General features: G+C 33.3%; 1 protein-coding gene across 8 annotated transcripts in view; it reads left to right on the top strand.

Annotated features, from left to right (window-relative positions):
• The first annotated feature begins 258 nt into the window (after nt 1-258).
• Nucleotides 259-18757, top strand: part of KaiR1D (Kainate-type ionotropic glutamate receptor subunit 1D) — a 219091-nt gene continuing 200592 nt past the window's right edge. For 4 of the 8 annotated variants that reach the window (XM_089077880.1, XM_089077881.1, XM_089077883.1 and 1 more), the window contains exon 1: nt 261-760. The gene's annotated coding sequence lies outside the window, so the exon portion shown is untranslated. Of the gene's footprint in view, nt 761-18757 lie in introns of all 8 variants that reach the window. The other 4 variants (XM_089077884.1, XM_089077879.1, XM_025219641.2 and 1 more) reach the window with 4 other exon arrangements.

Genomic DNA, 18757 nt, shown 5'->3' with positions numbered 1-18757 from the left:
CCTTGCGACCCTCTCTCCAGATTTCTCCACGACGATCCAGGCGGTACGAGCGCGATTCGCAGTCTCCGTTCGAACGAGGCAAATGGAACGCGGAGGGCCTCTCCCGTAGGATCGATAGAATAGTGGGGAGATAGCTCTACCGGGCGGTCGAGAGAAGGACGACGTTTGGAGGGTTGAAGTGAGATGAAACGAGGAGCCGAGGTCGCAGGGGGGAGGGGGCTAGCGAGAGAGATGAGGGCGCTCCGGCGGTTTCCGCGTCGCGCCATGGTTGCCGTGAGCAGCATCGGCGTCGGCGTCGTCGTCGCGGTGGCCGTCCTCGTTGCCGGCAAAAGCGGCCACCACCAAACCGTTCACGCAGCAGTGGCCAAAGGCAGTCTCCGGCGCTCGGTCCAGTTCGCCTTCCGCCGTCGCTCGGTTAAGTACGTGACCGTCAGTGTCGGAGGCGTCGCGACGCACGTCGTTTCGCGTCACTGCGTGCCTGCGTACTTGTCGACGGCGTTTCGTCACCTTACGGAGCTGAACCATACGGGTGATGCGTGGACCATACGCACGATAATCCCCAGGCATTCCGCCTACCAAATCCATGGTCGATGGAAGGGTAACGAAACCTTTTCCCATCATAAACGTCAAGGACGTTGAACCCGTAACTTGGAAACGAAGAAAAAGGTGCGAGGAAACAACGAGGTGAAGGATTTCTCCGCGAGAAGTGATAGCCTCCAAATCTCCAGTCTGTGGATCGAGATCGACCTGGCCGAGAAAGGTACAGGGACTTATTGTTTCAAAGTGCGAGTGTGTCTGTAGATGTTCACGTGATATGTTCTACTTGCGCTTAGGCAATTGCAGTGTCTGATTTGTAATGTGATCTTTCTACTGGCTAGGAAACTGGTACAGAGAAATGCAGGAGAAATGCTCGTTTTCTGAAAGTGCGATAGTGTCCATTCTTGTATTGTTAATTTACAATGTCTTGGTCGTATCCGGAAAGTTGCGAGGTCTGTTTCGTGATTCTTCTGCTATTTACGAGGATGCTTGAGAAAGATATATTTAAATCTTAAAAACCTAAAAATGTGAGATAGTTGTGCATTTCTCTATTTGCATCTAAGAATGTCTGATATGTTACGTGGTTCTTCTACTAGTTTGAATAGAAAGTTATAAAAATATTTTTTAAACATGGAAAATCATAAATCTCTTAAATAAATATATCTTTCTATCTAAAAACAATCTGATTTGTCTCCTAAATATATCTACTGATTAGAAGTTTCGATTTTTACAATTCGAAAGTCATCTTATGTTATCTTATGTTACATCATTCTTCATTTATACTTAGAAATATGATACATTTAATTTGTAAAATTAGTAATAAAAGTACTGCTATTAATTTTTAAACAAATTGATTCATAAAATTATTCAAAGTATTTATTTTGAGGAAATGCTATGTTATTTCCATCGATTGATAATTTGGATTTATACTGTGTACTATCTCGTTCATGTATGGTCTACGTATATTTATTTCGTCGAAGTTTTCGCATCTGATTTGTGTCATGTGTTTCTACTGACCCAAAAATATAGAAACAATCGATTTTTGGAGAATGTGAGAGTGCTAATCCCTTAGAATTGCGACGTAATCTTCTATTTGGACCTAGGTTCTTGTCAAGTCTGATCAATTCGTGGTGTTTCTACTAGCTGGGAGATCGACAGTTTCTAAATAGAATTGGCAAGCGAAGTTGATGTCTATGAAAGAAAGAGGATAGGATCCTAGAGACGAAAGTTTTCGATTTACCATTGAAGCTTTGGCGTCGAACGGAACTTGCTCATTGTAAATTCCTTTTGTTTCGTAGGATCGCGAACCTGGAAATAGCCTTTGCTCTCTCGATGTATTCACAATTCCCAGTGCACTTGTGTGTCGACACTTCTGTATGTGTGCTCCTAGATGTATTTGTTTTCCGAGTAAACTTAGTGAATATTTTTTAAGAGTGATTTTTTTTTATTTATATGCAAATCCGAATTTTTTCTTCTTATGTTGCAACTGCAGTTTCTTAAAAAAATCTATCGAATAATCTCGAGCGAATCTTTGAGAGAGTTTTTCCATAAATTCCTTGTTAATAGATGTATTTTGTGTTTGAAACATGATTATCGAGAGCTATTTAATGCTGAATTTTAGAAACTTTGAACGAAATAAGCCTCAGGGATCTAAACGGTTAACAAAACCTTGCTCTTCGATGAACTTCTATTAAAGTTCATTTTAACGGAATATTAATCCAAGACTTAGTTGCGGGAATACGTAATGTACGAAATTTCAAAAGTTGCAAAGAAAGATATTGCGTTTAACTAACTTCCTGTCGAGGAAAAATCGCCGCTAAATTCATCAGAGGTTATGCTTTTGGAGTTTGATGCAAATCTCGTGAAACGTCCCATGGTATTACATAGGGGGTGAACGCTCTCTCGCTCGGTACTGTCCTATATTTTTGCTTCGCTCAACGAAGACAGCGAAGCGACGCTTTAGAAAAAACCAGAACGCGAAGTAACGCGGATCGACGTGTACTCGAAACCTTTCGCACAAATAAGTCGTTTCGCGCGCTCGCGCCAGTCTCAAAGCCATTATCATTTGCGCACTTAGAGCAAGGAGAAAACATGACACCGTTGCCCTCGATTTATTATCCCCGTCTATTACCCCCGTTCTGACGGTGAGCTGCGGTAACGACGAGACAATGCCAAAAGTTCGTGAAAATACTAACTCGCCGATCCTTATTTCCTTTCGCGTGAGCGTGCGAGCGACCTGGTCGTTGAATTCACCAGGCCATTTTGCATTCCAATGAATATTAATCAAATGCAATTATTAAACGCAAATTGGAACTCAAACAGTGACCGTTTCCCCTTTCCCACCCTACCTCGCCAGAATTGCCTGGATGTCCGACTTCATTCGCACGCATCTGTCTACCTATCTGCGTACAAATTTGATTTGAAAAGCCACAAATACGCGTAGACAAATCCCTCAGTATCATCGAGATTTTCCAGAACATTCGAGTCTCTAGCTTTAAAGGAAGCCCTTGCTTTCTTCATCCGTTTTCTCTCTTTTGATGAAACGCGAAAGCGAGTGAAGTCTCTTAAGGGATTTTGACAGCAATGAGTGCTGAATTTTATAGGATGGAGCTAATATTTTTCAAGAAGAGATATTTTTCAAGCAAGAAAAGCGCTTCATTTTTTATACATGTATCTATATATAAATATTATGCGCGCACATATACACATGTCATCGTATAAATCCGTCATTAAATGTAAGAGAAAAACCTTCCTGTTGTGCAATGCCGATTAGAACTGTTTTTAACAAATTGTCTGCTTAATTTTCCAATAATTGTCATCATTCGTATTGATTAAAATGTCCGTTCGAGTAAAACGCATTAGCAAAGCAAATTTTATTGCGCTTCACTGTTTATTTAGGCTACGATCAACAAGTGATCACAGTAATTTATACTTTACAGAATCTTTCAGTACCTTGATTTATGGATAAGTTCCCTTAGTATAAATAAATTTTCTTAATTTATGTTTTTTTATATGTGCTACTTATGCAATAAAATAATTATATTTTTTTAGATTAGCAAATTAAAAAATGAAGTAATTAAAATTAAAATTGTAAAATAGTTCAAATTTTTTATATTAACTTTTCTAACATATTCATTGTAGAAAAAGTAAGAAATTCATTCTTTACTTTTCTATTATAAAAGTTTTATCATTACTTTTCAAAAGAGTTTCTGAACAGACATAAACTTCATATTCACATTTGTCTTACGTATTTCCTGTATTCCTATAGATTAGTCCGTGTTATGTATTATCTTGCAATAAATTCGCTATTTAAATTATTATATAAATTAACATGCGAATTTTTTATACAAATAAGATATTGATTTTTCCAATACCATATTGATTTGCTAAAATATAGACAAAAATTGGGATTTCGAGATCAGATTTCATATTAATTAGATATTAATTAACAGCATTTGCCATTTATGATTTTTCGCAAAATTGTATTGTTCTTACTATTAAGATCAAAATCTCAATGATTGTATCCGGTAAGTATAGGAGCGCGAAGTGGACATTAGTTAATTAACATTGGATTAATTAGGTAAACCAGGATAAACTAACCAGTTTCTATGATGAACTAAGATTGCTAACTTGAAATTTAACTTGTGTATCGTATCAACGGCTTCAATGTTGCTGATATGAACTACTCACATTGGATCGCACTAATGGATTAATGTTCCTACGCGTTTCATACCTACAGTATGTGCTTCATTAACAAAATTAAAAATCTAATCAACGAATTCATCCAAAAACAGATAAAATTTGGACGCGCTTTGTTCCATCTTCTGTTAAACACATGGAAATCAATCAAATGATCGCGACCTGAGTTAAATCTACATTTAAATAAACGCTTCAGTAATTTAATAGGATCTATTATATCCAACTTGTTTTATCAGCTGCAATTATTGAGTTTCTGTTTAATCGACTAGATATATCCGAAATCTGAAACGCACTAACACCGTTTGTATTCGATTTGCGTCTGTCGTTGTAAGAAATATTGCCAAATTAGTTGAATTTAACAATACTCTCTTTTGTTTTTGAGACTCATATACGTATACAATTCGTGAAAGCGGATAAGTACAATGGAAATATTTTTTATCGTGACCGATTGAAATCATAATACGAATTTTATTTCAGATATACATTGTTTATGCTTTAGCAGACTTATGTGCTACTATTCATTCTGAAGCAATTAGAAATGTATGAGCATTTTGTAATCAAATGGAATTTGGCGAAATTGATATATTTGTAATCAGCATAGTGAAACTTATTATATGAATTAGTTGTAACTTTGATATTTTTCTATAAAAATAAATATTAAAATCAACAAATAAAAACAGAAAGAAGACGAAATAAAATATTATTAAGCAATTGAATAACTATGTTGTTTTATTATAAATTTATTATAAGTAATTTATTATTATTTTATTATAATATACTGTTTTAACTATTATAATATACTATTTTAATATACTATTTTAAAATATTATTTTATTTTATATTACTGCTTTTATTATGTTTTACTATCTTTTAATCTGTATTAAATTATTTTAGATTCGTGCATCGATCTTGCGAGACTTAATAATGTGATATTGCTACCATATATACAGAGATCTAATGACATTTCTAGTCACAAGGGAGAAAAAGGTTTCAAACGCAAGTGAAAAGGACAAAAACTGGGTTTGGTCTCGGAGGATTACAGATACATGTCAGAGAAATTAGTATTCCATCGTGATGTTTAACAGACTACCTCATAAAGCTTGCTAAGCAATCGCGATACTCCTTTTTCTTCTATAAAAACACCATAACGCTCATCCATCGTACGGCTGTTTATTTCATGTCACGCTTCATATTAACAGCCCATTTGAGTCTCATATTCGCTTTTCTATGCTTTAATAACGTCACGTTTACGTTTATTATCACACAATTTTTAATACACGACGCGTGTTTGTTTGTTGGAATTAATAAAGGAAAACAGATTTTTGTTCGAAGCAAGCGCGATATATCATCAGATGGAATTTATTCGTGCATTTTGCATAAACACAATGCCGTACAGTCTTGATTGTTGGCAAATTATTAACGTGCTTTATTTGTGTGCTTTATTATATTTAATATTCACACCAGAGCTATAATATAATTAAAATAAAAGAACTTTGCGTCGAAATAAACGCAGCTTTCAAGATATGCTCTAATCAATGTTTGCGTTGCACCAGCATTCAAATGGAAGAGCTATATTTTACATTCATATCTGTGCAAACTGACTTTGTCACGTTGCATATCGCTGTCGCGCGCGTTTCACGTCATGGTTGACGTTAACAAGACGTTTGTGTCTGTCACGAGTATCACCATTGCTTCAGGCAGATTCATCCAACGAGGCAACATTTACACTTCTCTGACAACGTAAAATGATGACGTTCAGATTTTCAATCAATAAGAGAAATTAATTAATCTGTTGTATTCAATTCATATATCTGTATAAATATATTTATACAAATGTATAGATATAAAAGTTCTTAGTAAAAAAAGTGAATATTTTAAAAAGGAAATTTATGGAAGAATTTTTTTAAATTCTTGCATGAATTTTCTTCCTTTCCAAGCTTAGATGTAAAAAAATTGGAAGAAAGATAGTTTTTTTTCGTCAGGTTTCGCAATATTGTTGGATGTTTATGATTCTGGGGGAACATGAAGACTTGACATAGCGCGTTTAGTGTTTTCTGTTACAAAGTTAATCCGAGAATTTCTCAGAGAGCGAGTTCCCAAGTGTACACTAAAACTTTTGGCGGCATTAAGAAACCAAGGAGAAGAAATAAACTCGTGCAAGCAAATGGTATCTCTCGCGAAGAAACTCATATATAATTACACATATTTTCCTTATTCTTTATTTATATTTGTATTTCTTATTCCTTCTAGGAGGAGAAATGAAGAGAGAGAGAGAGAGAGCGAAACGCGCGATGTTTAGGATTAATTTTTATTCAAATGAAAAGTTCTTAGTTATATACGATATATTAAAAATTGAAAAAATTAGTTTACAAATGAATATCTCGTAAGAAAAAAAATTAACTAAAGGAAAGGAGATGTTTTTGTACATTGTACATTGAAGAATTTTGATGAGTTTGATTATATAAATTATATAAATATATGCGTTGACATCACTCAGAAAATTTTTTCGTTCATATTGGAACAAAAGTGCTGATCTTTTATTGATATTCACCTCTTGTTGTCGAATACCGATGGAATTACGAGTGATGGTAAGTTTTGGTTTACGCTCGCCGTTTACATCCCCAGAGTTTCGCGTTTGCCCGCGGAAATTCCTCAACCATCTAAGGTAATGTTCACGTTTCGATGCCAATGCAAGCTGACGCTCGCGTTTTCGTCAAAACGGCAAAATTAGTTACGCGAAACAATTCTGTGATGGCTCGGTCGCGAATGACATTCCCCATTATGTGATACGGATGTTCGTTTTGTGATTGTTTCGGCATCTAAAATATGTCGTCGGTTTTAACATTCTTAGAATCTCAAAACATTTGTAAATTCAGTTGAGTTACAATGAACATGCGACTTTGTAAGGATCTAGTTGCGATTGCTCTATTTGACTATCCTCAAACGAAGGGACTATCTCAACTGTCTTCCATACGATTCGATTTTCTTTCATTTCGAAATGTTTTAATATTAAAAATAAATTAAAATATAAAATTATGAGATAAAACTTTTGATCAAAATTGGTATGAAATCACATATACGCATAATTTTACTTTTTTTTTTAAGTTTCTATATTATAAATAATTAAAAGTATATATAAGATTATATTTTCTATTCTGAGTTAATGTAATATAATCATATTTTCTAGGTGAAAGAAGAAAATAGTAAAATAAAGATAAATTTAGTAGTCATACATCTAATGATAACTGATCATTTACCAATACATCTGTTCAAACAACTAAAAACGATGTTTTTGCGCTTTTTCCTTTATTTCCTGCTTTTAAAATTTTATATCTGGAAAATGTGAAAAATAGAATCGTACCATTATTTATTAAAATATCGTTTCCATCCATGTATGGCAACATTTTAAACCCTGTATTCTTTTAAATACGTTACAATTGTCGCAAATATAATATTTGAGTTATGTATCGACAAGTAAAGTAATACCGCGATCTTTCAATATTAAATTCCCTAATGTTTTACATAAAAAAAGAACTATTTTTAGTAAAGCGTTTTCTTGATGAAAAGTGGGCGATTAATTGCCCACTTTTTCGACATCTGAAACAAGTCGTCTGTTTCAATAATGTTCCCCGAAAATCACCGCAAAACCACTGGTTTTTCCGCCTGTCCGCGTTTCTTCGTTGAAGTGACAAAAAAAAAATCCGCGTTGGACAAGCGGCACGCCAATCGAATCGGTGCGGAATTAACGATGCCGCGTGGGACGATGGGAGGCTGCGAAAAAGAGGGAGAAATAGATTTTCTCGCGGGAAAATCGACTTCGTGGCGATGCACGCGCGCTGAGCCTCTCTCTCCGTCCCGGCGAATGCTCGCTCGCGTGGCCGAAAGGGCTTAATTGAATTTCTCTTAATTAACTGCCTTCGTGGCGCTACGATAATTGCAACGCACGAACTCTCCCATTACCGTAATTGTGGGTCTAATTAATGTAGTCCCGCTGTTCTTCGTTCCGCTGCCGCCGCTCTCCAGATACCGGTGGATAAAATTTTTAGGGAAATTTTCAACACACAGCCCCTCACTCGCGAGATCATATTCATCGATATCATATCTACCGAAACGCTGCGAGAAGATAAGAGCTCTAGCCTTTGAGACGACTGAATCTACTTTCCTTAAGTTGTTTCTATCGGATGTTCAATTGAATTAATATTTTTATGCAGCAAATTGCATATTTCACTTTTTTAGGTATTAAATATTTAAAAATACGAAGTTATGTTTAGAATATTCAAAAACTTTATTGCATAATTTTTGTGAAATTCAAAACAAAAATTCTGGTTGAGCGTACATAAAATTTCTAAATAAAATATTTACTGATCTTTTATTTATGAGAACTAGCAATTAATTGTTAATTGTTAAATTTAAAATATTAAAGTAGTACAAGCTAATTTATTTCGCGTTAATTGAATTGATTTATGAAAGCCATATTTTTTTCACAATTTTCTCGAAAGTATACAATAAAGTATATAATAATAAGTATATAATATATATATGCATATAAGTTATATATATATATATTAAAATATCTAATAATAGAAAAAAGATTCTAGTGAAATAGTGTACGTCTCTTCTCGTATTTTGCCGCGAGAAGGAAGAAAGAAAACGATATATGCTATTCTATCCTTACTGGCCGAATGGACTCGGAAACGAAGAAACGACGAGGTTCTCTTAGCGATACCCGATATACCCTTACGCAAAGAACAAATGGAGGTGCCGTCGTCGTTCGACGAGAATCTAGTACGTAATGGACGATTACACTGGACGCCGTATAGTCGACGTAGGGCGAGGGAGATTTATGAGACCGCAGGAATTGTGCGGCACGTAATGGAAACGAAAAAAAATTATTCGCCCGTTTTCGCGACTTCGCTTATTTCGAGTTACTATGACCGGTACGTCGACTATGCTGCTCTAGAAGCCAATCGTTAAAAAGTCGTGCACGTGGAAATAAAAAATTTATTCTCTGGACTGGAAATATCCGACTCGTAATGTTGAAAGAGGTTCGAGTGACAAAATTGTGAAAAAAGTGGTTGCCAGACGCGAAAAATATTAAGCCTCAATGTTCAAATTCTGTTTAAGTTTTAATTTTATGATATTCCATAATAAAATATTTTATTTCAATGTATGTATATGACAATATGCTAACTTTATAAGTTATATTGCTGAGAATGAGTTCGAAATGATATAAAATGGAAATGCAAATAATTTGTGAACGCGTGCATTAAGAGTCGAAAATCGAAATCCAATCCGATGCCGCGACGCCATAAAATTATGATTCATAATACAGCTATTACGATTTACCGTCATTAATATTGTCCTCTTTGAAATGATCGATGAATAAAACGCGATGCAGATTTTATCTGCGTATATGTCGTCGTAACTTTATCGCCGACTGCGATGCCTGCAAACTTTTACTGTACCATGTATAATTGCATATTGTGACAGATATTTCGAATTTCCATATAAAATTCGTAAAACATTAATAGTAGCAGCATTGACGAACCATGTGGTATATGGATTCATTTCATGATAATTACTTTTTGTATGTATTGTTCAATGTCGATTAAAATATAAAAAAATATCTTTTGTAGCTATGTTCAAAAGATTTTATGAATAAAATCCATAAAAATATAACATAAAACTAAAACATAATAATTTTTTTTTATTATTTCTGCCATCTTTCAATGTGATATAAAATTAATATTGTTTACTATTATTAATCATTATTATAATCAAATATATGTGTAATATGTATATGTAATATAATACTGAATAAATAAAAGAATTTATATAAAAAGATCATTAAATAAGAAATAATTAAATTTAGTGTTATTAAAATCGGATTTAGACGTTATATTAAAAATATGAATTGATTTTTCTCAATAAGATATATATTCCTTTTCTTTTATTTTCACTGGAAATCAATATATTTTATAAAAACTTATTTGTTTACGCCGCATAACGTTTTTAGGACACACATGCACACAAGAATTAACTGTAACATTGCAATGTGTAAATCGAATAATCGTTTTTATATTAAGCTATTACTGTAAACAACAGTTCCATTTTGAACATGTTCATTCATGTTCATTTAGTTGTTTTTAAAACTTTGATATTGCTAAATGGAAACGACATTTATGGTTAGTATCGATATATTGATATCGATATATTCCGATCTATGGTGTATGATTTACCACATCTATAAAAATATAGACAGATGAGAACATGCGATTCACGTCAGTTTTTTTTAATTAAATAAATGAATGCATTCGACCATTCGTGAAATGTGACAAGGGACGATAAACACGTTGGCGTATGGCGCGTAATTATGACAAGTTGCGGTATTCATAGTCGTTTGACAAAGAGGCACTGCCGGATGTTATTGCGAAACGAAATATCGAACCGCAGTGAAATAATCTGATCGATCTTTTATCGGAAAAATATTTCACTCTATTCTGTTGTCGTAATTACATAGCTTTGAATACCATCGTATATAAAGCCAATTGCTTGATTAATTCTTTAGACTTGTAATCGATCGGTCCGCTACGTTGCGCGAGAAGAGATTTCAATGATCGGTTAAGGGAGACCGATTATTCACACCGCTTCTACAATATACATCTCTACACCTCGTTAAACTCCCTATACCGTAATTTCGATTCATATTTTCATATTTTCATATTTCGATTCATCGCTAATACAATTTTACAACGACTCGTTTCAATGTTTGATATACGACGAACAGATTAATAAAAAAAATCACAAAATCGTAATATCATAAAATAAAAGTATCATAATAAATATATTACTTCTGCGGGATTTTAAATGTAAAAGAGATATTCTTTAAATATAGTTAATGGATGCAAGTAACATATTTATCAAATGCATAGTAATAAAAGAGTAGCATTTTTTGTCAGTGACAGATTTTCAAGTAGTAGATTATAATGTTAATTTTTTACGCACTTTGGAGACTACAATACGTTGAAGTAGAATATTGAAAACTATGTTGTGAAATGATATTACGGTAGGGTGTTAATTGGGAAGCCATCGACACGACAAACGCACAGCGGTCGTAGCTGCATATTCGACATAATTTATACGCTTAGTTGAAAATTAATTGAACTGCCGAGCATTGATATTGGCACCGAAATCATTTACCTGGTTGCTGAAATCTGACGAAATTTCGATGCCGCGCGATCAAGCGATGCGGCGGTTCTCGCGCCCATGCAGTGTGTCGACCAAACATTTGTGATGTTACAACGTATCATGCATGTTTCTGCGTAATTACGCATCGGCAGTACGGAATCACGCCCCGTGGTCTTACGCATGCACAAAGATAATCGAAAGTAAAGCTAACACGTTTTTTATGTGATGAACGTAGAAGATACGATAAATTTTGCAATTATGGATATTTTTGCGATATTAAATATGCTTACAATTTCCAAATAAAATTTCCAATTTCCTCATTTTTCTTATAAATATAATATAATAATTAAGCAATAAATAAATGTAACAAAAATTTATATTATATATATTTTTATAAATAGACTCTAATAAAATTTACATTTCAATCTTAATGACTAAAATTAATAACGATAAATAAAAGATGATTAAGATATATAAAAGATAAAAGTTAAAGATAAAAGTTTATTTCTATTTTTAAAATAATTTTATTTTTTTTTTAAAGAAACGGTGTAATAATTACATTTTAGAAACGCTAAAAAAATGTTGAAATGTTGATTGTTAAAAATCAATGTATTTGGATTGCTTGATGTGTTGCCACTTCATCAGCCCAGGTAATTAATGCGATAAACACGGCCGGTTGTGGTGTCGGTCGCCATCGCGCCGAAAGTGCAACCCATTCGATATAGCAGCAAGGAGCTAATTAAATGCGGGCGTAACAGCCGCTCGCTGCACGCTTTGATGCTCATCGCTATCGGCCGATGTTTGTTCGTTTCCGCGTTCGTCCATAAAGAATGCAAACTCTAATTGGAATTCCATTACCATTAGACGCGCCGGCGGAGCCCCGCGCACCGCGTCAGTCGCTCTAAACTACATATTTCACGGATTAATTAAAAAGTGTTTTGCATGCAGAATGCAGCGGAAAGAGCGGTACCACGCGGCGCGTGTTTCGTCCGACGTTTTTCATTCTCGTCAAAGGAGTCGACTAGCCGCTTGGTCCACAGAAGCGGGGCTTCATATTTAAAATCTAATTTCTTTTTTTTTTTTTACACTAAAAGTATCCGAAGCCCTTTTATGCGCTCTCCTCGTTAACGGTCCATCTCCTCTGCTTTCATCCCGCATCTTCTTTTTGCTATATAAGTACGAGAATACAATTAATTCTTACAATTAATTTACCAAACTGCGCGTAACTACGGGAAAATAATTTATGTGTTATATTAAGGATTATTTATATTTCTCCCCGCGGAGCTACGAAATCTGTTTACTATGTGCAATCAGCGCCTGAATGCATTCACCACATTTACAAATGTATTTAGTGTCTTGATTATGTCATTGTCCATTTATAATTGTTTCTGTATCTATTCTGTAATTGTTTGCTATTTTTTACTACCTACTATAGGATGTAAATGTTTGCACATGACAAGCAACAATTTTTAAAATTTATTAAGTTATTAAATCAAGAAAACTTTTTTCGATAATAATCGGAGGCTAATAATTGATGCAAGTGTGAAGTGAAATTTTCACACGTTCATCTATAGTCTCGCTATAGAAGTACATTCGCAAAAATCGTAGCAGCACTGAAAATACCTTTTCCTCCCGCAATCGCGCATTGTTCCTCGTTCTCGTAACGACTCAATCCCATCCTCCCAAGCGATGGGCCTCGTTGAAATGTTGAATTGTAGCTTTCATGCCGCTCGTAAAGAATTTACTTGCAATTTCCGACAGTCCATCCGTGAATGGAAAGGTGGCGTTTCAATAAAACGAAGCGTGACTTATAGTATAGCTTGGCACGCAGCATGCAACGCGAGTATTCATTTGAAATAGTGAGGATCTGGACGAGGAGAGGACGAGGACAGGCTAAAATATACTCTGTAATAAAAAATTTTCATTCAACTACGAAACTTTTGATTATTTTTCGACGATGATTATCGCGCCGATGGTCAGCGAATGAGAAAAAAATGAATGCTCGCGATTCGCGTGGGTATCAAGACGAACGTATGCGATAAGCAATCGCTTGATAGCCTCGAACATCGAAGATCGATAACGCAACGAGCCCCAATGTGATTTTCAACATGTTTGCGGCGACCAGCGGACCAAGCGACCGGTAGCCCGGTTTCATGCACTTGCGCGTAAATCGCGATGCGTGTGACATTAAAAAACCGGCCGTACCGGGTTATAAATTTTCAGGGATTCCCACACAGCTCTAGCTTTTCCCAAAATTCCATCATGTGTGTCGTCATACAGTTCATATATGACTACTGCCACCACGAATGGAAATTTTGATCGACGTTTTGATCACGGCTCACATATCAAAATTAATGTTCTATTAGTTTTGCAATTTTACGATAATGAGTTAATGCATTGCGATTACTAAAAAATATAAATAATTGATTTTCCAGTTCTTTTCAAAAATAAAATCTCCTATTTCGGATTCTTAAATTAGATATCAAATATAAAATTATAAAATTATTTTGACATAAATATTATGTCAATTACGAACAATAATTATATTAATTATATAAATCAAATTTATATTATTAGTATAATTTAAATAACTTAATTTGGAACTTTTTATTAATTATGATTTATATTTATAGAATATAATACTGCAGTTAAGCAGAATAATATTATCATTACAATGTTATGTATGACATGATTCGTTATTTTGAAACTTACTATTTTATCTCAAATAGTCAAGTAATAAAAATATTTTTATTATTTTTTTCAGTAGCTTTTTCGATGTATCATTTTCTTTGATTTCATCCGAGTGGGCATCTCTTGTGGTTTTAAAATCCATGATAAAACTTAACAGAAGACTGCAAGGAAAGAGCAATATTTCATTACTTTTCTTGCATTATAAATATTAATTCTTTCGCATTTTGTTTGAATATCTTGCAAGATTATTTCATCATAGTCATCATATCTTTGAAGTAATTTTGATCGATTTGTTCGTGCAACTAGATATTTTTTAATTGAATCATATTTTTTGAACAGAAATATCATAAAATGAAATAAATCAATATGTAAAGATTCTTTTAATTGAATTTAAATTAATTGAATTTTGTACTACCATATTTTAATTAAAATTTCCCATTATTAAATATCCAAATAGATAACGAATTTAATTCAGTTAGATTAAAAAGTATCCGATAATTATTTAAAAAAATACTATAGTACTGATAATTATTTTAAAAAAATTATCCTCATACTGTATCAATTCTTTTTATACTTATTTATTTTCAAAATTGTTGGAATAATATAAAAACTACCATCTCAACATTTTTATTAAAGAAATATTTATCTTAAATTGACCAAAGAATTCATAGATAAAAGAGACAGCGATGAAACCGGTATATTCGTTCTTCTCTTCCATTTCTTTTCTTCGTTATCATTCAGTAACAAAAAAAGAACATTTTATTTGGTAGGGAACAGTGGCTGATTGACCTCATCTAGTCGCAAGCACGATCCCTCCTGCCCCATTTCGCGCAATAAAAGAACAATAAGCGTCATAATGGCGGAGGAGCCTTGCTAGTGATTGCACCGAAAGTTTGCGACTTTATTCTGGAAAGGTAAAGAGTTACGGCAAGAAAGAAGAGAGAAATACAGACAATCTTTGTCGATGGCATGTTACTAAGGCAGGGTAGAGGGGGACGAAGGGAAATTGCATTTTAACTTAATCGGAACTCGAAACTTTCGCGACGAAAACGGAGTGGCAAAGTCCCGTCGCGCTGTAATCGAATGATCGAGCCGGCATTAAGTCAACTATTGGCTAATGGACCGGGAGTGCGCGGATAAAAAGAGCGCGGGACGAATCCCATAGGTCATTGGAAGGATGGTCTTAATGCAGGTACACCTGCTGCAAGTAGACAATTACTCTCCCGTTATATAATTAACAATGCCATGATGGCACGTAATGCATGCGAGATGACCAAGCAATAAAAAAAGAAATGACATTTTTACGATATATTTATGATTACAATAAAGGCAAAGAACCCTGCTATTGGCATCGCCAGAGAAAATTTTGGATATTTGATGTCTGGAATTTGCTTAGGGGAAGCTACGGCATAATTTTTGCATATATCAGATAAAAGATTTTATTAAATATGCTGAAGCTAATTTTATTTTAAAGTAAAAGGGAGAAAGAAGTAAGTTTAAACAATAAGGCTATTCCATTATTTTTACAGAATTTACTCAAATTTTTATTAATAAGTCATATTTTTAAATTATAAAAATGTTTGTGTTTTAATATAAAAAAATCTTTTATATGCGATTAAAATATTTATTTTAAGAAGATTTATAAAAATATAAGTTTAAAATAACTGTATAGAAGTGTATAAAAATCTGTTATTTCTAATAAAACTAATTTATAATTAGATTCTTATTTTTCTATATTTATCGAGTATATTTGATTTTTATATATTTTACATTATATTGATGTTTTATTATGATTGAATTAACATTCGCATTTGTTTTTTGTTTGATAATTTTTTTAAGTAAATAAGAATGGACGCATTTAAAATCTAAGATTTGAAATACTTTGCGCTTATTAATACGTGACTTAATATAAATGTAAAGTAGCGCTTGCTGCACGTAATAAGCGGATTATTAAAGGGATTACATTTTAAATGACACGAAAAGCTTAATATATCCAACAATTTACGAACAATATATTATACTTTTTGTCGCAGTGAATTTGTGCTTTCGTTATATATTAATATTCAATTTTTAACAAATAATTTTTAAACTGAACATATAATTATTTTTAAACTAGGTCAATCATCAGTCTTTATATTTAACTTTGTATGATATATATAAATCATGTTCATGTCAAATTAATGTAATTTTTTGTAAATTCTAATTTTGATGATATTGATGTACAGAACAACTTTTATGCTTATTTTATTATGTTTATTTTCAAACAATAAAAAAGCAATATTTGGAAGTATATAAAAAAAGATATACTTTTTATAAATCTCATTTATTGATTCCATGATATCGATTGAAATTTTTTTATCAACAAAAATAATTGATAAAATGTTATTAACGCACATTTAACATTTAACGTTTAATATCTGTGTCAAAGAAATTGTTCAAATGAAATTATTTTAAGAATTTATAAGAACTTAAAAATTATTTATTTATATCTTACAATTTTTCCTATTAATGTAATACTAAAAATTGAGAATTACACGAATCTAAATTTCTGCTACAAATATGTTTTTCGATAGCATATAGTTTAAATCGTGAAAAGATTTTAACTTGTCTGCTGGTGATATTAAGACATTCCCAAGCGTACTATTTCTTGACTATTTATGTGTTTCTCTGTCCGTGCTTTAATATTCGCGACTAGGTTCCGCCAGGACACTCTTGGCTTTTTCCTTTCATAAAGTTCTTCCCTGACAATGCTTACTGTTTTGTACCGCTTAAGCGATTCTCCTGTGTGCCACAAAGCTATGTACTACTACTTTACATCACCTCGACTACAACCAACGCTTCAGTCGATTTATGAGCTATAAAATATAGTTTCATCATGACCGCTTTAATATAAATTGTCACGATTTCTATATTTTTTTTTGGTTAATGGTACAGCGCAAAAATTATTAGAATTATTTCAAAGCTTTATAGTGTACTCTCCTCTAATATTCTTTTTTAATGATTATTTTATCAATATATAATCCTGTATATAATCCTTTAAAAATAATTTTACTGTCTTGCTACGATGATATTAATATATGCGTTGTTCGCAATGTTTGTTCAACCATAATGACAGATAGTAAATCTGAAAGCATAATTTTGCAGTGTAAGTAAATCTTTTATAATACGCAATATATCTATTAAACTCGCAAAAATAAACTAAAATAAACTAAAAAGTGAGTAACATATTGTAAAAATTCACTGTTGTTTTGTGTCACTGCAACGTCACATAACTCTATCAAATATCCCAGAGTCCTATAGAGTGAACTAGCTAGCAAGCAAGGTATAGACAAATATTTGTGCACTCGAAGACAAGCCTGCAATCGGTGCAACGTGATATTTTGATTCGATTTGGCGGTTTGCATTATGCGCTTCGCATAATTCACGTGGACACTGGATGTGCGTGTGATGAATAACGCGAACATGGAGAAAGAGACATGTCCAATAACGCGCGCTGTATGGTGCTCGTTTATAAATCAAACGTCGAGATTCACGTCGTGAAGAATGTCGTAAACAGGCGAAGTGATATGCGGGAATCGTTTAATCGTTATTAAAATTGGATTAGTCGAATTTTGTCGATCTAACTCGGCGAACATTTCGAAATTATTTCGATAAATGGAACCTCAAGAAGAGCTATCGCGTTTGATTGGCAATCGTTGTTTTTGACAAATGATTAATACGTCATTACGATTAATGGAACGTCATTCTTAATGATCTGATATGACATCCAATTACACCACTAAGAGGATAACTTAATGCGCAGATCAATCTAAACTCATAGTGCAAAAAAGGAAATAAATGTAAGCTGATTTTCTCGCAATTTTTGCAACACACTTTTTTTTTTTAATTTATATTCCGCATTGATTCATGTAAATTCTTTCTTCTAACCTACATATATTTCATTTTTAAGCATTTTAAATATAATTTATGGATATCAAATATAAAAAAATATAATAAACGTTGCTTGAGAAGAAAATATAAATTTAAAAAGATTAAAAAAAATATATGTATGTAATTTAATATACTAAATAATTCAAACAGTAATTTATTTACAGTGCAATACGTTACAATACAAAATGCCCAAATAATGATAAAACAATAAATAAACATTAGCCTTTCAAATTAATGAATTTTACTTTTCACCAATAATATAATTTGTTGTCAAATATATTTTTGAAAGTATTCTTACGTTTCTGCCGTATAAATCAGTTAATCAGTGCTCGTGTAAGTTGAATCGTCGACCATTATATCGGACTACGTGCTTTCGATATACGCTCGCGATATGTCTCAAAGAAATCCAACAATCGCGTTCGTGAGCATAATACAACTAGAATATATTCACTACGAAATGCTTAGGGGCGATTTAAATGGGATTATATCTCTAATGGGAGGTCGTGCGACCAGCTCCAGGTCACCCAGCGGGAAGTAGCGTGATTACGTATTGAATGGAGGGTAATTATTCAACGGATTGTCGGGCGTTGCAATGGCATACACACAATCGTCTAGGCATTTCATAGACAGGCCTATGCATGTCCGGCACATCTCCCTTCCGCGGTGGGGCCTTACGTTATAGATACCTAAAGTGTTCCCGCCCGGATTCGGT

This window comes from Pogonomyrmex barbatus, unplaced genomic scaffold, assembly GCF_055798465.1.
Source record: "Pogonomyrmex barbatus isolate J1 unplaced genomic scaffold, ASM5579846v1 scaffold20, whole genome shotgun sequence".
In the NCBI taxonomy this organism is placed as follows: Eukaryota; Metazoa; Arthropoda; class Insecta; order Hymenoptera; family Formicidae; genus Pogonomyrmex; species Pogonomyrmex barbatus.
Note: the sequence above shows the minus strand (reverse complement) of the source record. Positions and strands in the feature narration are given on the sequence as shown.